Consider the following 22,828-nt stretch of genomic DNA (forward strand, 5'->3'; position numbering starts at 1 on the left):
AAGAGGAAGAGGATGTCACCTCAGTCAGTCTCCCAACAAGAGGAAGAGGATGTCACCTCAGTCAGTCTCCCAACAAGAGGAAGAGGATGTGACCTCCGTCAGTCTCCCAACAAGAGGAAGAGGATGTGACCTCCGTCAGTCTCCCAACAAGAGGAAGACGATGTCACCTCCGTCAGTCTCCCAACAAGAGGAAGACGATGTCACCTCAGTCAGTCTCCCAACAAGAGGAAGAGGATGTGACCACCGTCAGTCTCCCAACAAGAGGAAGAGGATGACACCTCAGTAGTACTTAGTAGTCCCCATCAGGACAGAGGGACGGGACAGAGGGTGGGGTTAGGAAGGGGCAGGTCAGTTTTTTTGGGGTCGAGGATACAAAATGGTTGAATAAAACCCCAGAAGGCTTGATGGGTGTGTGTGTGTCTGTCCATCCCATCACAAGAGTTCGTACTGCCTCAGATGCATCCTCTGGATGATATCTCGACAGTCGTTGAAGACTCTCCTGATGTTCTCCGTGTCCACAGCGCAGGTGAAGTGGGGGTAGCAGTAGTGTCTGCCATCTCCACTGGCTGTGCTGATCCTCTGGGGACGGGAGAGGTGTTTGATTAGACTCCATCAGGCCAGGGTTATCAACAAGAGTATGACAACAGGTGTTAAACAGGGACTTTTAAAGCTACAGTCTGTGATTGGTATATTACATTAACGTTTGGACATTTTGAACAAAACGGCAGCGAATTTGTTTGTTTCTTAAAATCCCAGATTGTAGGTTTAAACATGAATTAAGTAATACTGAATACTTACCAGGAACTCGTCTCGGATGAAAAAGCTCTAGTCACTTTGGGGTCTTCACCAGGTTCACCAGGAGTTGCTGTAGAACAGAGACAGACTGAAACACACTGCAGGTTCAACTGCCTGATAAAAAAAGAGAGGACATCCAATGGTATGGTGTGGTATGGTGTGGTATGGTGTAGTGAGCATGGTGTGGTATGGTGTGGCATGGTGTGGTATGGTGTAGTGAGCGTGGTGTGGTATGGTGTGGTATGGTGTGGCATGGTGTGGTATGGTGTAGTGAGCATGGTGTGGTATGGTGTGGTATGGTGTAGTGAGCGTGGTGTGGTATGGTGTGGTATGGTGTGGCATGGTGTGGTATGGTGTAGTGAGCATGGTGTGGTATGGTGTGGTATGGTGTAGTGAGCATGGTGTGGTATGGTGTGGTATGGTGTAGTATGGTGTAGTGAGCATGGTGTGGTATGGTGTGGTATGGTGTGGTATAGTGTAGTGAGCATGGTGTGGTATGGTGTAGTATGGTGTAGTATGGTGTGGTATGGTGTAGTATGGTGTAGTGAGCATGGTGTGGTATGGTGTGGTATGGTGTAGTGAGCATGGTGTGGTATGGTGTAGTGAGCATGGTGTGGTATGGTGTAGTGAGCATGGTGTGGTATGGTGTAGTATGGTGTAGTGAGCATGGTGTGGTATGGTGTGGTATGGTGTGGTATGGTGTAGTATGGTGTAGTGAGCATGGTGTGGTATGGTGTAGTATGGTGTAGTATGGTGTGGTATGGTGTAGTATGGTGTAGTGAGCATGGTGTGGTATGGTGTGGTATGGTGTAGTGAGCATGGTGTGGTATGGTGTAGTGAGCATGGTGTGGTATGGTGTGGTATGGTGTAGTGAGCATGGTGTGGTATGGTGTAGTATGGTGTAGTGAGCATGGTGTGGTATGGTGTGGTATGGTGTGGTATGGTGTAGTATGGTGTAGTGAGCATGGTGTGGTATGGTGTAGTATGGTGTAGTATGGTGTGGTATGGTGTAGTATGGTGTAGTGAGCATGGTGTGGTATGGTGTGGTATGGTGTAGTGAGCATGGTGTGGTATGGTGTAGTGAGCATGGTGTGGTATGGTGTGGTATGGTGTAGTGAGCATGGTGTGGTATGGTGTAGTGAGCATGGTGTGGTATGGTGTAGTGAGCATGGTGTGGTATGGTGTAGTGAGCATGGTGTGGTATGGTGTGGTATGGTGTAGTGAGCATGGTGTGGTATGGTGTAGTGAGCATGGTGTGGTATGGTGTAGTGAGCATGGTGTGGTATGGTGTAGTGAGCATGGTGTGGTATGGTGTGGTATGGTGTAGTGAGCATGGTGTGGTATGGTGTAGTGAGCATGGTGTGGTATGGTGTAGTGAGCATGGTGTGGTATGGTGTAGTATGGTGTAGTGAGCATGGTGTGGTATGGTGTAGTGAGCATGGTGTGGTATGGTGTAGTATGGTGTAGTGAGCATTGTGTGGTATGGTGTAGTATGGTGTAGTATGGTGTATTATGGCATAGTGAGCATGGTGTGGGATGGTGTCGTGTGGTGTAGTGAGCATGATGTGGTGTAGTGAGCATGGGTTAATGTGATGAGGGATGGTGTGGGTTAATGTGATGAGGGATGGTGTGGGTTAATGTGATGAGGGATGGTGTGGGTTAATGTGGTGTGATATGGTGTGGGTTAATGTGATGAGGGATGGTGTGGGTTAATGTGATGAGGGATGGTGTTGGTTAATGTGATGAGGGATGGTGTGGGTTAATGTGGTGTGATATGGTGTGGGTTAATGTGATGAGGGATGGTGTGGGTTAATGTGATGAGGGATGGTGTGGGTTAATATGGTGTGGGTTAATGTGGTGTGGTGTGGGTTAATGTGGTGTGGGATGGTGTGGGTTAATGTGATGTGGGATGGTGTGGGTTAATATGGTGTGGGTTAATGTGGTGTGGTGTGGGTTAATGTGGTGTGGGATGGTGTGGGTTAATGTGATGTGGGATGGTGTGGGTTAATATGGTGTGGGTTAATGTGGTGTGGGATGGTGTGGGTTAATATGGTGTGGGTTAATGTGGTGTGGGATGGTGTGGGTTAATTTGGTGTGGGATGGTGTGGGTTAATGTGATGAGGGATGGTGTGGGTTAATGTGATGAGGGATGGTGTGGGTTAATGTGGTGTGGGATGGTGTGGGTTAATGTGGTGTGGGATGGTGTGGGTTAATGTGATGAGGGATGGTGTGGGTTAATGTGATGAGGGATGGTGTGGGTTAATGTGGTGTGGGATGGTGTGGGTTAATGTGATGTGGTGTGGGTTAATGTGGTGTGGGATGGTGTGGGTTAATGTGGGTTAATGTGATGTGGTGTGGGTTAATGTGGTGTGGGATGGTGTGGGTTAATGTGATGTGGGATGGTGTGGGTTAATGTGGTGTGGGTTAATGTGGTGTGGGATGGTGTGGGTTAATTTGGTGTGGGATGGTGTGGGTTAATGTGGTGTGGAATGGTGTGGGTTAATGTGGTGTTGTGTGGGATGGTGTGGGTTAATGTGATGTGGTGTGGGTTAATGTGGTGTGGGATGGTGTGGGTTAATGTGGTGTTGTATGGTGTGGGTTAATGTGATGTGGTGTGGTTAATGTGGTGTGGGATGGTGTGGGTTAATGTGGTGTGGGATGGTGTGGGTTAATGTGATGTGGGATGGTGTGGGTTAATGTGGTGTGGAATGGTGTGGGTTAATGTGGTGTTGTGTGGGATGGTGTGGGTTAATGTGATGTGGTGTGGGTTAATGTGGTGTGGGATGGTGTGGGTTAATGTGGTGTTGTATGGTGTGGGTTAATGTGATGTGGTGTGGTTAATGTGGTGTGGGATGGTGTGGGTTAATGTGGTGTGGGATGGTGTGGGTTAATGTGATGTGGGATGGTGTGGGTTAATGTGGTGTGGGATGGTGTGGGTTAATGTGATGTGGGATGGTGTGGGTTAATGTGATGTGGTTTGGGATGGTGTGGGTTAATGTGAAATGGTGTGGGTTAATGTGGTGTGGTGTGGGATGGTGTGGGTTAATGTGGTGTCGGATGGTGTGGGTTAATGTGGTGTGGGATGGTGTGGGTTAATGTGATGAGGTGTGAGTTAATGTGATGTGGGATGGTGTGGGTTAATGTGGTGTGGTGTTGGATGGTGTGGGTTAATGTGGTGTGGGATGGTGTGGGTTAATGTGGTGTGGTGTGGGATGGAATGGTGTGGGTTAATGTGGTGTGGGATGGTGTGGTGTGGGATGGTGTGGGTTAATGTGGTGTGGGTTAATGTGATGTGGTGTGGGTTAATGTGATGTGGTGTGGGATAGTGTGGGTTAATGTGATGTGGTGTGGGATAGTGTGGGTTAATGTGATGTGGTGTGGGATGGTGTGGGTTAATGTGATGTGGTGTGGGAAGGTGTGGGTTAATGTGGTGTGGGAAGGTGTGGGTTAATGTGGTGTGGGATGGTGTGGGTTGATGTGGTGTGGGCTGGTGTGGTGTGGGTTAATGTGATGTGGTGTGGGATGGTGTGGGTTAATGTGGTGTGGGATGGTGTGGGTTAATGTGATGTGGTGTGGGATGGTGTGGGTTAATGTGATGTGGTGTGGGATGGTGTGGGTTAATGTGATGTGGTGTGGGATGGTGTGGGTTAATGTGATGTGGTGTGGGATGGTGTGGGTTAATGTGGTGTGGGATGGTGTGGGTTAATGTGGTGTGAGATGGTGTGGGTTAATGTGGTGTGTTGTGGGTTAATGTGGTGTGGGATGGTGTGGGTTAATGTGTTGTGGGATGGTGTGGTTTAATGTGGTGTGGGTTAATGTGGTGTGGGATGGTGTGGGTTAATGTGATGTGGTGTGGGATGGTGTGGGTTAATGTGGTGTGGGTTAATGTGGTGTGGTGAGCTGCCTACCTTCATTGGGTAAGGTGTAGCGGGCATATTCAGGGAAGTAGTTTTCGATTTTGGATTTTCCAGCTAATACCTTCTCAGCCAACATGTCCTGCTTGTTCAGAAATAATATGACCGATATAGTGCGTAACCATCTGGAGGTTAACAACAAACAAACAAACATTAAAAAATGTCAGGTCCAGGATAAAGACTTTACTGTGTGATTAAAATATAGAGTAGCAGTCAAAAGTTTGGACCCACTGACTCATTCCAGGGTTTTTCTTTATTTTTACTATTTCTACATTGTAGAATAATAGTGAAGACATCAAAACTATGAAATAACACATATGGAATCATGTAGTAACCAAAAAAAGTGTTCAACAAATCAAAATATATTTTATATTTGAGATTGTTCAAAGTAGCCACCCTTTGCCTTCATGACAGCTTTGCACACTCTTAGCATTCTCTCAACCAGCTTCATGAGGTAGTCACCTGGAATGCATTTCAATTAACAGGTGTGCCTTGTTAAAAGTCAATTTGTTGAATTTATTTCCTTCTTAATGTGTTTGAGCCAATCAGTTGTGTTGTGACAAGGTAGGGGTGGTATACAGAAGATAGCCCTATTTGGTAAAAGACCAAGTCCATATTATGGCAAGAACAGCTCAAATAAGCAAAGAGAAATGACAGTTCATCATCACTTTAAGACATGAAGGTCAGTCAACACGGAACATTTGACCCAGAGTTACCTCTGCTGCAGAGGATAAGTTCATTAGAGTTACCTGTCTCTCATGAGGACCACCACAGGAATGGGGGACCCAGAGTTACCTCTGCTGCAGAGGATAAGTTCATTAGAGTTAACTGGCTCTCATGAGGACCGCCACAGGAAAGGAAGACCCAGAGTTACCTCTGCTGCAGAGGATAAGTTCATTAGAGTTACCTGCACCTCATGAGGACCGCCATGGGAAAGGAAGACCCAGAGTTACCTCTGCTGCAGAGGATAAGTTCATTAGAGTTACCAGCCTCAGAAATTGCAGCCCAAATAAATGCTTCACAGGAAACTGAGTGAATCAGGCCTTCATGGTCGAATTGCTGCTAAGAAACCACACAAGCAATGGACATTCAACCAGTGTAAATGTGTCCTTTGGTCTGATGAGTCCAAATTAGAGATATTTGGTTAGGTGAACGGATGATCTCCGCATGTGTGGTTTCCACCGTGAAGCATGGAGGAGGAGGTGTGATTGTGTGGGGGTGCTTTAGACTAGTCCTGTACTGTCATTTCTAGCATAAAAATGTAACTGTGTAAGATTCATGGGCATATTCGGGTAGTCTAGTAACTTTAAATGATTCTGTAGATTCTAAAGCTGTACTGTTCTGCATCATATAAGTCTTTCGTCTCACTCCGGGGTCTTTATTTTAACAAACCTAATGTGACGGTAAACCAAAGCGCTTGCGGTGCCACAGAATGCTGCAAGGTGTGCTGCAGTACGACACAACTTTTAAAAGGAGGGAAACCACTGTAGGTCAGGGGTGCTTCAGAAATATTTTTGCTATTTTTCACAGCCATTATTATGAGTGTAATAGCTGGCGTTGGCGTGAAAAGGTTGGCTTTTAATGATTAATAGAGTTGTAAGATGTGACGAAGGCTTGGCCACTCACTGGCCGATCAACGTGTTCCATGGCTGAAGACGGTTTATCTCCAGTTTTTGACGGCATTAGCATTGTCATTAGCATTGTCATTAGCATTGTCATTAGCATTGTCATTAGCATTGTCATTAGCATTGTCATTAGCATTGTCATCTCCAATCTGGCTGGGGGCACGGGAATATTCTCGTCCTAGTCCATTGTGGATTGATACAATAAAAAAAAATGATCCCGTGTTTGCTCAATATGTTGACATTGGCTTCAACAAGTATAGATGTTTATGCATCACACTTCTCCTCAGTATAAAATACTAGGCTTCTGTAAAGGGTATTGTATGTGTGAGGCATGTTTTCAATAAGCAAGATAAAGCCTGGGCTTCTGTAAAGGGTGTTGTATGTGTGAGGCATGTTTTCAATAAGCAAGATAAAGCCTGGGCTTCTGTAAAGGGTGTTGTATGTGTGAGGCATGTTTTCAATAAGCAAGATAAAGCCTGGGCTTCTGTAAAGGGTATTGTATGTGTGAGGCATGTTTTCAATAAGCAAGATAAAGCCTGGGCTTCTGTAAAGGGTGTTGTATGTGTGAGGCATGTTTTCAATAAGCAAGATAAAGCCTGGGCTTCTGTAAAGGGTATTGTATGTGTGAGGCATGTTTTCAATAAGCAAGATAAAGCCTGGGCTTCTGTAAAGGGTATTGTATGTGTTAGGCATGTTTTCAATAAGCAAGATAAAGCCTGGGCTTCTTGAGGCATGTTTTCAATAAGCAAGATAAAGTGTTGTATGTGTGAGGCATGTTTTCAATAAGCAAGATAAAGCCTGGGCTTCTGTAAAGGGTGTTGTATGTGTGAGGCATGTTTTCAATAAGCAAGATAAAGCCTGGGCTTCTGTAAAGGGTGTTGTATGTGTGAGGCATGTTTTCAATAAGCAAGATAAAGCCTGGGCTTCTGTAAAGGGTGTTGTATGTGTGAGGCATGTTTTCAATAAGCAAGATAAAGCCTGGGCTTCTGTAAAGGGTATTGTATGTGTTAGGCATGTTTTCAATAAGCAAGATAAAGCCTGGGCTTCTGTAAAGGGTATTGTATGTGTGAGGCATGTTTTCAATAAGCAAGATAAAGCCTGGGCTTCTGTAAAGGGTATTGTATGTGTGAGGCATGTTTTCAATAAGCAAGATAAAGCCTGGGCTTCTGTAAAGGGTATTGTATGTGTGAGGCATGTTTTCAATAAGCAAGATAAAGCCTGGGCTTCTGTAAAGGGTATTGTATGTGTGAGGCATGTTTTCAATAAGCAAGATAAAGCCTGGGCTTCTGTAAAGGGTATTGTATGTGTGAGGCATGTTTTCAATAAGCAAGATAAAGCCTAGGACTGCCGTTGATGTGGCCTGATAGGACTGAATAATGTTTGGAGGAGCGTGTCTTTGGTAAACGGACAAGAAGCGCTCTTTGGAAATGGGGATGGATACAAGCCGAATGGAGTATGCACTAACTTAAGTGTTTCGAAATAAGAGTGTCACCAGCAATGCTCTTCTGGGACTGCCGGTCATAAAAAATGAGCCCAAGTAGAGAAGCACGAGATTGAAATTCATTTAAATGTTTTGAGTTTTCCTCCTTAGTTAATAACAGTATTAACATTTCTCTTTACTGTGGGAATTGTGATCGAATCAGCAAAACATTAGCCACTTTCAATGCAACATACCGAAACAAAACAAAACTACTCAAGAGATTTTGTTGTAGGCAGAACGTATCAGAGTAGGATTAACAGACCGGTGTGCCATAACCAATCAGAGCTGCAGTAGGCCTATATGCAAATAGACCATTGCCTTAAATGGATCAGTACCATTAACTTTGAACTGGACTGTGTTTACATTATGAGCGGTCGTAAGTAGATTAACTAGTTTTGAGATCAACGTGAGAGCTGCATGTAGCTAGCCACGTGTGCACATTTTGTCCATATCCTTTAGGTCAGAGGTTAGCATAATTTGTCTGATTCTCTGTAATAATGGTATGGGAATAATAATGCATTTTATTTAGTTAATGAAGTGGTTTCTTGCATCAAACACAACAACAACATTTTTCAGTCACCTCCTTGTCCGAAGGAGGTTGGAAGCAAAAATCTCTCATTTGGACCAAAGCACAAATTTCCACCGGTCTAATTTCCATTGCTCGGGTTTCTTGGCCCATGCAAGTCTCTTCTTATTATTGGTGTCCTTTAGTAGTGGTTTCTTTGCAGCAATTCGACCATGAAGGCCTGATTCATGCAGTCTCCTCTGAACAGTTGATGTTGAGATGTGTCTGTTACTTGAACTCTGTGAAGTGTTTATTTAGGCTGCAATTTCTGAGGCTGGTAACTCTAATGAACAGCAGAGGTAAGTCTGGGGCTTCCTTTCCTGTGGTTGTCCTCATGAGAGCCAGTTTCATCATAGTGCTTGATGGTTTTTGCGACTGCACTTGAAGAAACTTTCAAATTTCTTGAAAAGTTCTTGAAATGTTCCATATAGATTTACCTTAATCTCTTAAAGTAATGATGGACTGTCGTTTCTCTTTGCTAATTTGAGCTGTTCTTGTCATAATATGAACTTGGTCTTTTTTTGTTGTTGAATGTTTAATTTTTTTACATTTTCCATATAAGAACATTCAAAACAAAAATGAGAAGATATTAGACAACAATATAACAAAGTGACAGTAACCTTACAAGACAACAGACAAGTGTAAAATAAAATCAAATAAAATATATACAAGTCATAATAAAAAACGAATGAGACACCTGCCGAAGGTAGTGTAATAAAATCACAAAATCATTTTAGACCCAAGCCACCCCCTGTACCCGGGTTTTGAACTACTCCTCTCTGGGCGCAGGTATAGGGCACCCCTGAGCAGGAAAAATAGAACAAGACAGTCATTTGTGCCAGGTGTGAAATCCCTCCTAAATAGCTCAGGCTAATGTTCCTATCCACCCAGTAAGGCCAGCAGTTCCTTTCCACCCAGTAAGCCAGCAGGCTAATGTTCCTATCCACTCAGTAAGACCAGCAGGCTAATGTTCCTATCCACCCAGTAAGACCAGCAGGCTAATGTTCCTATAGACTCAGTAAGGCCAGCAGGCTAATGTTCCTATAGACTCAGTAAGGCCAGCAGGCTAATGTTCCTATAGACTCAGTAAGGCCAGCAGGCTAATGTTCCTATAGACTCAGTAAGGCCAGCAGGCTAATGTTCCTATAGACTCAGTAAGGCCTGCAGGCGAATGTTCCTATAGACTCAGTAAGGCCAGCAGGCTAATGTTCCTACAGGCTCAGTAAGGCCAGCAGGCTAATGTTCCTATAGACTCAGTAAGGCCAGCAGGCTAATGTTCCTATAGGCTCAGTAAGGCCAGCAGGCTAATGTTCCTATAGACTCAGTAAGGCCAGCAGGCTAATGTTCCTATAGACTCAGTAAGGCCAGCAGGCTAATGTTCCTATCCACTCAGTAAGGCCAGCAGGCTAATGTTCCTTTAGACTCAGTAAGGCCAGCAGGCTAATGTTCCTATAGACTCAGTAAGGCCAGCAGGCTAATGTTCCTATCCACTCAGTAAGACCAGCAGGCTAATGTTCCTATCCACCCAGTAAGACCAGCAGGCTAATGTTCCTATAGACTCAGTAAGGCCAGCAGGCTAATGTTCCTATAGACTCAGTAAGGCCAGCAGGCTAATGTTCCTATAGACTCAGTAAGGCCAGCAGGCTAATGTTCCTATAGACTCAGTAAGGCCAGCAGGCTAATGTTCCTATCCACCCAGTAAGGCCAGCAGGCTAATGTTCCTATCCACCCAGTAAGACCAGCAGGCTAATGTTCCTATAGACTCAGTAAGGCCAGCAGGCTAATGTTCCTATAGACTCAGTAAGACCAGCAGGCTAATGTTCCTATCCACCCAGTAAGGCCAGCAGGCTAATGTTCCTATCCACCCAGTAAGACCAGCAGGCTAATGTTCCTATAGACTCAGTAAGGCCAGCAGGCTAATGTTCCTGTAGACTCAGTAAGGCCAGCAGGCTAATGTTCCTATAAACTCAGTAAGACCAGCAGGCTAATGTTCCTATCCACCCAGTAAGGCCAGCAGGCTAATGTTCCTATCCACCCAGTAAGACCAGCAGGCTAATGTTCCTATAGACTCAGTAAGGCCAGCAGGCTAATGTTCCTATAGACTCAGTAAGGCCAGCAGGCTAATGTTCCTATCCACCCAGTAAGGCCAGCAGGCTAATGTTCCTATCCACCCAGTAAGACCAGCAGGCTAATGTTCCTATAGACTCAGTAAGGCCAGCAGGCTAATGTTCCTATAGGCTCAGTAAGGCCAGCAGGCTAATGTTCCTATAGACTCAGTAAGGCCAGCAGGCTAATGTTCCTATAGACTCAGTAAGGCCAGCAGGCTAATGTTCCTATAGACTCAGTAAGGCCAGCAGGCTAATGTTCCTATAGGCTCAGTAAGGCCAGCAGGCTAATGTTCCTATAGACTCAGTAAGGCCAGCAGGCTAATGTTCCTATAGACTCAGTAAGGCCAGCAGGCTAATGTTCCTATAGACTCAGTAAGGCCAGCAGGCTAATGTTCCTATAGACTCAGTAAGGCCAGCAGGCTAATGTTCCTATCCACTCAGTAAGGCCAGCAGGCTAATGTTCCTATCCACTCAGTAAGGCCAGCAGGCTAATGTTCCTATAGACTCAGTAAGGCCAGCAGGCTAATGTTCCTATCCACCCAGTAAGGCCAGCAGGCTAATGTTCCTATCCACCCAGTAAGGCCAGCAGGCTAATGTTCCTGTCCACCCAGTAAGGCCAGCAGGCTAATGTTCCTATCCACCCAGTAAGGCCAGCAGGCTAATGTTCCTATCAACCCAGTAAGGCCAGCAGTTCCTTTCCACCCAGTAAGGCCAGCAGGCTAATGTTCCTATCCACCCAGTAAGGCCAGCAGTTCCTTTCCACCCAGTAAGGCCAGCAGGCTAATGTTCCTATCCACCCAGTAAGGCCAGCAGGCTAATGTTCCTATCCACCCAGTAAGGCCAGCAGGCTAATGTTCCTATCCACCCAGTAAGGCCAGCAGGCTAATGTTCCTATAGACTCAGTAAGGCCAGCAGGCTAATGTTTCTATCCACTCAGTAAGGCCAGCAGGCTAATGTTCCTATAGACTCAGTAAGGCCAGCAGGCTAATGTTCCTATCAACCCAGTAAGGCCAGCAGTTCCTTTCCACCCAGTAAGGCCAGCAGGCTAATGTTCCTATCCACCCAGTAAGGCCAGCAGTTCCTTTCCACCCAGTAAGGCCAGCAGGCTAATGTTCCTATCCACCCAGTAAGGCCAGCAGGCTAATGTTCCTATCCACCCAGTAAGGCCAGCAGGCTAATGTTCCTATCCACCCAGTAAGGCCAGCAGGCTAATGTTCCTATAGACTCAGTAAGGCCAGCAGGCTAATGTTTCTATCCACTCAGTAAGGCCAGCAGGCTAATGTTCCTATAGACTCAGTAAGGCCAGCAGGCTAATGTTCCTATAGACTCAGTAAGGCCAGCAGGCTAATGTTCCTATAGACTCAGTAAGGCCAGCAGGCTAATGTTCCTATCCACCCAGTAAGGCCAGCAGGCTACTGTTCCTATCCACCCAGTAAGGCCAGCAGTTCCTATCCACCCAGTAAGGCCAGCAGTTCCTATCCACCCAGTAAGGCCAGCAGGCTAATGTTCCTATCCACCCAGTGATACCAGCAGTTCCTATCCACCCAGTAAGGCCAGCAGTTCCTATCCACCCAGTAAGGCCAGCAGTTCCTATCCACCCAGTAAGACCAGCAGGCTAATGTTCCTATCCACCCAGTAAGGCCAGCAGGCTAATGTTCCTATAGACTCAGTAAGGCCAGCAGGCTAATGTTCCTATAGACTCAGTAAGGCCAGCAGGCTAATGTTCCTATCCACCCAGTAAGGCCAGCAGGCTAATGTTCCTATAGACTCAGTAAGGCCAGCAGGCTAATGTTCCTATAGACTCAGTAAGGCCAGCAGGCTAATGTTCCTATCCACCCAGTAAGGCCAGCAGGCTAATGTTCCTATCCACCCAGTAAGGCCAGCAGGATAATGTTCCTATCCACCCAGTAAGGCCAGCAGGCTAATGTTCCTATCCACCCAGTAAGGCCAGCAGTTCCTATCCACCCAGTAAGGCCAGCAGTTCCTATCCACCCAGTAAGGCCAGCAGTTCCTATCCACCCAGTAAGACCAGCAGGCTAATGTTCCTATCCACCCAGTAAGGCCAGCAGGCTAATGTTCCTATAGACTCAGTAAGGCCAGCAGGCTAATGTTCCTATAGACTCAGTAAGGCCAGCAGGCTAATGTTCCTATCCACCCAGTAAGGCCAGCAGGCTAATGTTCCTATCCACTCAGTAAGGCCAGCAGGCTAATGTTCCTATAGACTCAGTAAGGCCAGCAGGCTAATGTTCCTATAGACTCAGTAAGGCCAGCAGGCTAATGTTCCTATCCACCCAGTAAGGCCAGCAGGCTAATGTTCCTATAGACTCAGTAAGGCCAGCAGGCTAATGTTCCTATCCACCCAGTAAGGCCAGCAGTTCCTATCCACCCAGTAAGGCCAGCAGTTCCTATCCACCCAGTAAGGCCAGCAGTTCCTATCCACCCAGTAAGACCAGCAGGCTAATGTTCCTATCCACCCAGTAAGGCCAGCAGGCTAATGTTCCTATAGACTCAGTAAGGCCAGCAGGCTAATGTTCCTATAGACTCAGTAAGGCCAGCAGGCTAATGTTCCTATCCACCCAGTAAGGCCAGCAGGCTAATGTTCCTATCCACTCAGTAAGGCCAGCAGGCTAATGTTCCTATAGACTCAGTAAGGCCAGCAGGCTAATGTTCCTATAGACTCAGTAAGGCCAGCAGGCTAATGTTCCTATCCACCCAGTAAGGCCAGCAGGCTAATGTTCCTATCCACCCAGTAAGGCCAGCAGTTCCTATCCACCCAGTAAGGCCAGCAGTTCCTATCCACCCAGTAAGGCCAGCAGGCTAATGTTCCTATCCACCCAGTAAGGCCAGCAGTTCCTATCCACCCAGTAAGGCCAGCAGTTCCTATCCACCCAGTAAGACCAGCAGGCTAATGTTCCTATCCACCCAGTAACGCCAGCAGGCTAATGTTCCTATAGACTCAGTAAGACCAGCAGGCTAATGTTCCTATAGACTCAATAAGGCCAGCAGGCTAATGTTCCTATAGACTCAGTAAGACCAGCAGGCTAATGTTCCTATCCATCCAGTAAGGCCAGCAGGCTAATGTTCCTATAGACTCAGTAAGGCCATCAGGCTAATGTTCCTATAGACTCAGTAAGACCAGCAGGCTAATGTTCCTATCCACTCAGTAAGGCCAACAGGCTAATGTTCCTATAGACTCAGTAAGACCAGCAGGCTAATGTTCCTATCCACTCAGTAAGACCAGCAGGCTAATGTTCCTATAGACTCAGTAAGACCAGCAGGCTAATGTTCCTATAGACTCAATAAGGCCAACAGGCTAATGTTCCTATCCACTCAGTAAGGCCAGCAGGCTAATGTTCCTATAGACTCAGTAAGACCAGCAGGCTAATGTTCCTATAGACTCAGTAAGGCCAGCAGACTAATGTTCCTATAGGCTCAGTAAGGCCAGCAGTCTAATGTTCCTATAGACTCAGTAAGGCCAGCATGCTAATGTTCCTATCCACTCAGTAAGACCAGCAGGCTAATGTTCCTATAGACTCAGTAAGGCCAGCAGGCTAATGTTCCTATAGACTCAGTAAGACCAGCAGGCTAATGTTCCTATCCACTCAGTAAGACCAGCAGGCTAATGTTCCTATCCACTCAGTAAGACCAGCAGGCTAATGTTCCTATAGACTCAGTAAGACCAGCAGGCTAATGTTCCTATAGACTCAGTAAGGCCAGCAGGCTAATGTTCCTATAGACTCAGTAAGACCAGCAGGCTAATGTTCCTATAGACTCAGTAAGGCCAGCAGGCTAATGTTCCTATCCACCCAGTAAGGCCAGCAGGCTAATGTTCCTATCCACCCAGTAAGCCAGCAGGCTAATGTTCCTATAGACTCAGTAAGGCCAGCAGGCTAATGTTCCTATAGACTCAGTAAGGCCAGCAGGCTAATGTTCCTATAGACTCAGTAAGGCCAGCAGGCTGATGTTCCTATCAACTCAGTAAGGCCAGCAGGCTAATGTTCCTATCCACCCAGTAAGGCCTGCAGGCTAATGTTCCTAGCCACCCAGTAAGGCCAGCAGGCTAATGTTCCTACCCACCCAGTAAGGCCAGCAGGCTAATGTTCTAAGCCACCCAGTAAGGCCAGCAGGCTAATGTTCCTATCCACCCAGTAAGGCCAGCAGGCTAATGTTCCTTTTCCTCAAGCCAACAAGTGATTTTCTCCAGTGGGATACAACTATTAACTTCTGACAGCCACATTGCAACTGGCAGGGGAGGAATCTGTTTTCCATTTCAAGGCAATACATTTATTGGCCATCGCTAGCAATATTTCTGTTAGCTTTATAGTACTGTTTTGCCTTAGATTGTTGTTCGTAAAGTTGCCCAGTAGACAGACCTCTGGGTCTAAAGGGATTGCAACCCCGTGAATTGAGGATATGGTATCGCATACCCCCTGCCAGAAACCGTGCCGTTTTGAACACTGCCAAGTGGAATGGAGGAATGTTCCTTCATCTGAGCCACATCTAAAACATAGGGAGGAGATGTCTGGGTTGAACCTGTGCAGTCTAGATGGGGTGATATAGAGCTGATGGAGGAAATTAAACTGGATCAGTCTCTATCTGGAGTTCAATGTGGATGTAACACCAGGGTTATGATGGTGAAGCCCATAGGGTTATGATGGTGAAGCCCATAGGGTTATGATGGTGAAGCCCATAGGGTTATGATGGTGAAGCCCATAGGGTTATGATGGTGAAGCCCATAGGGTTATGTTGGTGAAGCCCATAGGGTTATGTTGGTGAAGCCCATAGGGTTATGTTGGTGAAGCCCATAGGGTTATGATGGTGAAGCCCATAGGGTTATGATGGTGAAGCCCATAGGGTTATGTTGGTGAAGCCCATAGGGTTATGATGGTGAAGCCCATAGGGTTATGATGGTGAAGCCCATAGGGTTATGTTGGTGAAGCCCATAGGGTTATGATGGTGAAGCCCATAGGGTTATGATGGTGAAGCCCATAGGGTTATGATGGTGAAGCCCATAGGGTTATGATGGTGAAGCCCATAGGTGACCATCTAAAAGGAAACTTATGCTTGATGTTATGATGGTCAAATACAGACAACGGTAAGATTTCACTTTTATCAAAATTGACCTAATATCCAGAGAAATAACTATTATGCTGTAATAGGTTTTGTAAGTGAGAGAGGGAGTGTTCTGGGTTCGTTAGAAATAAGACGAGAAGACTTATGGGTATATGGGGGGGGCCCACCTCAAAGCCATGTATGTCGGGGAACGTTCTAACGGCCTCAGCCAACGGGTCGATGGTGAGGGTGCGAAGAGGTGGGGGATGGACTTGGTCTTTTACCAAATTGAGCTATCTTCTGTATACCCCCCTTACCTTGTCACACAAGTGATTGGCTCAAACCCATTAAGAAGGAAATCAATTCCACAAATTAACTTTTAAGAAGGCACACCTGCTAATCGAAATGTATTACAGGTGACTACCTCATGAAGCTGGTTGTGAAATAGCCAAGAGTGTGCAAAGCTGTCATCAAGGCAAACGGTGGCTATTTGAAGAATTATGATTTGTTTAACACTTTTTTGGTTACTACATGATTCCATATGTGTTATTAAATTACATTTTTCCCTTCACTGGAACTAAGGGGCCTATCCCAACCATGAAAAACAGCCCCAGACCATTAATACTCCTCCACCAAACTTTACAGTTTGCACTATGCATTGGTGCAGGTAGCGTTCTCCTGGCATCCCCAGATTCGTCTGTCAGACTGCCAGATGGTGAACCGTGATTCATCACTATTGGGCATTGTGATCTTAGGCTTGTGTGCAGTTGCTCGGCCATGGAAACCCATTTCATGAAGCTGCCGACAAACAGCGCTGACATTGCTTCAAGAGGCAGTTTGGAACTCGGTAGTGATGCAACCGAGGATAGACGATTTCTACAAGCTACGCGCTTCAGCACTCGGCGGTCCCGTTCTGTGAGCTTGTGTGGTCTACCACTTTGCAGGCTCAGCCGTTGTTGCTCCTAAACGTTTACACTTCACAATAACAGCACTTACAGTTGACCGAGGGAAGCTCTAGCAGGGCAGAAATTTGACGAAACTGAGTTGTTGGAAAGCATGGCATCCTAGAACAAGTGCCATGTTGAAAGTCACTGAGCTCTTCATTAAGGCCATTCTACTGCCAATGTTTGTCTATGGAGATTGCATGGCGGTGTGCTCGATTTTTATACACCTTGTCACCAATGGGTGTGGCTGAAATAGCCAGATCTCCTAATTAGAGTGGGTGTCTACATACTTTCGTATATATGGTTCTACACAGACCTGTTTTTCCAGATACTGCGGAAGAGATCCAGGGCTTCCCGTAGCCTGTTGGTGTTGTTGTCCTCTCTTATGACCATGTTGTAGCTGCTGCTGGCAACCACAAAGATGATAGCAGTCACATCTACAGGAGAGGAGGAGATAAGATGATGGCAGTCACATCTACAGGAGAGGAGGAGATAAGATGATAGCAGTCACATCTAGCGGAGAGAGGAGATAAGATGATAAGATGATCAGTCACATCTAGAGGAGAGGAAATTGACACCCTTGACAAAGAAAAGCAAAAAAGACTCAAATCATTTAAATACTCAGCTATATTGTATTACATTATAATTCTACCAAAAAATGTGGAAATTATTATTATTATCTATTTTATACTGATCCTTGGATAATGTCACTGAGCCTTAAAAAATGGCCCCAGAACAAGTGGTAAAAAATAGTAAATAACACACAAAGATTCACCGCCATATTTTACAGCAGGTATGGGGTTCTTTTCTGCTTATTTCGGCGCCAAACTCACCAATGGTGTGCATGGCCAACGAGCTCTATTTTCATGTCATCTGACCAAAACACTGGTTCCAATCCAACTGGTTCCAATCCAACTGGTTCCAATCCAATCCAACTGGTTCCAATCCAACTGGTTCCAATCCAATCCAACTGGTTCCAATCCAATCCAACTGGTTCCAATCCAATCCAACTGTTTCCAATCCAATGGCGCCAATCCAATCCAATGTTTTCAACTTTTAAGGGCTGACTGAGTCTGTAATACGTGTTTCAAGCAGACCACCATAGTGTTCTTGGGCACAGGGACTACGGTAAAAAGGCCTAAACTATGAGAATATTTTGAAGATAAATACACAACGCAGAGGATGAGAGGACTAAAAACTAGCGTACTAATGGTCAATAGCGAATTGTAAATGGGAGTTGGGTTTCAGTTCAACATCTGTTCAGAATCTGTTGAATGTCCTGAACTCAGAACGACACGTGCTACGTGGGCCACGTTTTCATTGGTCTATATTGAGTAGTGGGCAGGATACTTGTTATTTGGTCATTGGCTAAGTTGTACTGCAAGGACTTATGATTGGTCAACCCCAGGCTAGGGTGGGGGGTTATACCTGGCATCCTGTTCCTTTGGTCAGTGGAGAAAAGCTGAGGACAGGGGAGACTGAACATCTGAACATCTACCTCCAAGCATAACATCTTGATTTGTCCTCTCTGAATAAACCTATTTTTCTCCCCCTGATTTGCTTAAGAGTTTGTGTTATTGAAGAATAAAATAAATTGCTAACACTACCGACCCGTAGCACTCACATCTGTAGCCATGAAGTGCTTTGAAAGGTTGGTCATGGCTCACATCAACACCATCATCCCAGAAACCCTAGACCCACTCCAATTTGCATACATCCCGAAAGATCCACAGATGATGCAATCTCTATTGCACTCCACACTGCCCTTTCCCACCTGGACAAAAGAAACACATATGTGAGAATGCTATTCATTGACTACAGCTCAGCGTTCAACACCATATTCCCCTCAAAGCTCATCACTAAGCGAAGGACCCTGGGATTCAACACCTCCCTCTGCAACTGGATCCTGGACTTCCTGACGGGCCGCCCCCAGGTGGTAAGGGTAGGTAACAACACATCTGCCACGCTGATCCTCAACACAGGGGCCCCTCAGAGGTGCGTGCTCAGTCCCCTCCTGTACACTCATGACTGTGTGGCCAGGCACGACTCCAACACCGTCATTAAGTTTGCAGACGACACAACAGCGGTAGGCCTGATCACCGACAACGAAGAGACAGCCTATAGGGAGGAGGTCAGAGACCTGGCCGTGTGGTGCCAGGACAACAACCTCTCCCTCAACGTGATCAAGACAAAGGAGATGATTGTGGACAACAGGAAAAGAGGACCCGAGCACACCCCCATTCTCATCGACGGTACTGCAGTGGAGCAGGTTGAGAGCTTCAAGTACCTTGGTGTCCACATCACCAACAAACTAACATGGTCCAAACACACCAAGACAGTCGTGAAGAGGACACGACAAAGCCTATACCCCCTAAGGAGACTGAAAAGATTGGGTCCTCAGATCCTTCTACAGCTGCACCATTGAGAGCATCACCGTCTAGTATGGCAACTACTCAGCCTCCGACCACAAGGCACTACAGAGTGTAGCGCGAACGGCACAGTACATCACCTGGGCCAAGCTTCCTGCCATCCAGGACCTCTATACCAGGCTGTGTCAGAGGAAGGCCCTAAAAATTGTCAAAGACTCCAGCCACCCTAGTCGTAGACGGTTCTCTCTGCTACCGCACGGCAAGCGATACATGAGCACCAAGTCCAGGTCCAAAAGGCTTAACAGCTTCTACCCCCAAGCCATAAGACTCCTGAACAGCTAATCAAATGGCTACCCAGACTACTTACACTGCCCCCCCTCTTTTACGCTGCTGCTACTCTCTGTCATCTATGCAGTCACTTTAATAACTCTACCTACATGTACATAACACCTCAATTACCTCGACTAACTGCTCTTGAACTATTTGTTATTTTTAACATAAGACAATAGCAAATCCTGGCTATTGGATGACGTGAAGTAGGAGCTCTTTGGTCACCAGTGGTGGGTTTGGTGTTGATGTGAGAATGCATAAGCAGCAAATAACACAAAAAAAATGATTTTATAAAATATTGAACTTGGCCTTTACTCATTGTTCGTACAGATATTGGCAAGACTAATTCAAGGACTTTCAAAGTACTTTTTCAAGCACTAATATTCATTTTCAAGGACCATCAATTTGTAATAGTTACTGTTATGCAATTGTTTCTAGTCGCCACCAGGTGGCAGTATATCACCCCAACCAACTTACTATTCATCACTACCTGACAAGTTCTACTCAATAACACGTTTCTTATTGACGTGAGTGATAAGTACTGATTGCTATAGCTACAAAAAAACACATCTGGTTTCCGACTGGCAGTTTTAATGTCGCCAGTCAGGAGAAGGAAGGTTGGGCTGTGTGAGGAAAACGTCAGATGAACGACTGCTGCTTGAAAAAGAAGGTTTTGGAGAGAAAAAAATGTCTAACTGGCGCCAATTCACCCATGTTGACACATTTTGTTGCGCCTTACACGGTGTGGGTTGGTGTGGTCCAGCGCGGCAGTGGTTTAAAAAAGGTAGGTAAACTTATACTTAACAAAAATATAAACGCAACATGTAAAGTGTTTTTCTAATGTTTTTTTATATTAACATATTTGATCATTTTGTGTTCTCCTCTCATTTCAAGTCTAGCACTTTTCAAGTACCAACTGGAGAAAATGTTTGATTTTCAAGGTATTCCAGGATTTGAATTTCAGAGTGATAAATTCAAGTACTTTAAGCACCTTAATCACCTTGTGTAATCACCTTGTTATCTGGTTTCAATAAAGATAAAAGCACAGCTGAAAGTAGAAGACTGGGTTTAAAAGCTCTACTAGGGTGTCTCCTAGGATGTCTCCTATGGTGTCTCCTAGGGTGTCTCCTATGATGTTTCCTATGATGTCTCCTAGGGTGTATCCTATGGTGTCTCCTATGGTGTTTCCTTCCTCTCTAGTTCTGTCACCTTTGACCTCAGATGGGATGTCTCCTGGTCTGACAAACACCTCTCTGGCCCTGTCACCTTTGACCTCAGAAGTGGAAGAACGATATCAGCAGATAAGGTGGATTGAGACGCATTCAATGGAAAACAACAGATATCAGATATACTTAAACTGATGGATTTTAAACAAAATCTCTCTCCGAGCAATTGCAATTAGTATAAAATAATAGACTTTTGTTTTGAGCATACAATATAGCTCAGTATTTAAATTATTTATTTTATACACTCATTTTTGCTCATCTTCATCAAGGATGTCAATAACACACACACTACATACAACGCACCATTAAAGCACTGGATCCATTTTCTCCTTTCGTCTCTCTGGCCGCCAACATCAAACATACTGAGAGAGAAGAGGGAGGTGAGAGGAGAGAGGGAGGAGGGAGGAGCAGAGAGGAGAGGGGAGGAGCAGAGAGGAGAGGGGAGAAACAGGAGGAGAGAAACAGAAGGAGAGAAGATATAATATTAGGTCACATAACCACATGTAACACTGGACTGGCTGACTGACTGACTGACTGACTGACTGGACTGGCTGACTGACTCAATGACTGGCTGACTGACTGGCTGACTGGACTGGACTGGCTGACTGACTGACTGTCTGTCTGACTGACTGACTGACTGGACTGGCTGACTGACTGGACTGGACTGGCTGACTGGCTGACTGGACTGGACTGGACTGGCTGACTGGACTGACTGACTGGACTGGACTGGCTGACTGGCTGACTGGACTGGACTGGACTGACTGACTGGACAGGCTGACTGACTGACTGGCTGACTGGCTGACTGGACTGGACTGGACTGGCTGACTGGACTGACTGACTGGCTGACTGACTGACTGGACTGGCTGACTGACTGGCTGACTGGCTGACTGGCTGACTGGACTGGCTGGTTGGACTGACTGACTGACTCAATGACTGACTGACTGACTGACTGGCTGACTGGACTGGCTGACTGGACTGGCTGGTTGGACTGACTGACTGACTCAATGACTGACTGACTGACTGGACTGCACTGACTGACTGGACTGCACTGACTGACTGGACTGGCTGACTGACTGACTGACTGAATGACTGGACTGGCTGACTGACTGGACTGACTGGACTGGCTGACTGGACTGACTGGACTGGACTGGACTGACTGGAATGACTGGCGAGAATGACTGGACTGGCTGACTGACTGGACTGGCTGGTTGGACTGGACTGACTGGACTGACTGGACTGACTGACTGGACTGACTGACTGGACTGACTGACTGACTGGACTGGACCGGCTGGACTGACTGGACTGGACTGACTGGACTGACTGGAATGACTGGCGAGAATGACTGGACTGGCTGACTGGCTTTCTGACTGGCTGACAGAGTAGTGATGCTGATCTAGGATCTGGTGCCCCCTGTCCATCTAATCATATTGATTATGATCTGACAGGGGAACTGATCCAGGTTCAGCCCTCTTACCCTGTCTGAGATGATTTATGAGTCCAAAATCTGCTTCAGTTCATCTTTTCACCAGAGCAGAGAGAGAGAGAGACGGACAGACAGACAGAAAGAGAGATAGATAGAGAGAGAGACAGACAGGGAGAGAGAGAGACAGACAGATAGAAAGAGACAGACAGGTAGAGAGAGAGACAGACAGGTAGAGAGACAGATAAAGAGACAGAGAGAGACAGACAAACAGACAGAGAGAGAGAGACAGATAGATAGAGACGGACAGGTAGAGAGAGACAGAGACAGACAGGTAGAGAGAGACAGACAGACAGAGAGAGAGAGAGACAGAGAGAGAGAGAGACAGACAGATAGATAGAGAGATGGACTGACAGACAGGTAGAGAGACAGACAAACAGACAGAGAGAGAGACAGACAGATAGAGAGAGAGACAGACAGATAGAGAGAGAAATATACTTACTGAAAGTTGATTTTGTCAACTTGGAATTGCGTCTGGAATATCCCTGAAGTTAACACTCTGCATCGTAGCAGGTCCTGGTCTGTGGGACTGTAGTCACCTTGTCTAACTGAGTCAATTCTGTCCAGGAAACTGCAGAGACAAACACACACACACACACACACCGTTATCACTCATGTCATTCTGCGTCACTAGGGTTGACTGTGGGCTCTCGTTCTCCGTGGCCGGCGTGGTCAAGACATTTAAGCGTTCTAACCCTCGCAAGGCTGCCGACCCAGACGGCATCCCCATCCTCAGAGCATGCCGGAGCTGGCTGGTGTGTTAATTAACGGACATATTCAATCTCTCCCTGTTCCAGTCTGCTGTCCCCACATGCTTCAAGATGTCCAGCATTTTTCCTGTACCCAAGAAGGCAAAGATAATTGAACTAAATGACCACCGCCCTGTAGCACTCACTTCTGTCATCATGAAGTGCTTTGAGAGACTAGTCAAGGACCATAT

At 46.1% G+C, this 22,828-nt stretch overlaps 1 pseudogene; it reads right to left on the minus strand.

The window, feature by feature from the left end:
- Positions 1–417: 417 nt before the first annotated feature.
- Positions 418–22,612, minus strand: LOC135533417 (guanine nucleotide-binding protein G(s) subunit alpha-like; annotated as a pseudogene).
- Positions 22,613–22,828: the final 216 nt, after the last annotated feature.

This window comes from Oncorhynchus masou, unplaced genomic scaffold (genome assembly GCF_036934945.1).
Source record: "Oncorhynchus masou masou isolate Uvic2021 unplaced genomic scaffold, UVic_Omas_1.1 unplaced_scaffold_2374, whole genome shotgun sequence".
Taxonomy (NCBI): domain Eukaryota; kingdom Metazoa; phylum Chordata; class Actinopteri; order Salmoniformes; family Salmonidae; genus Oncorhynchus; species Oncorhynchus masou.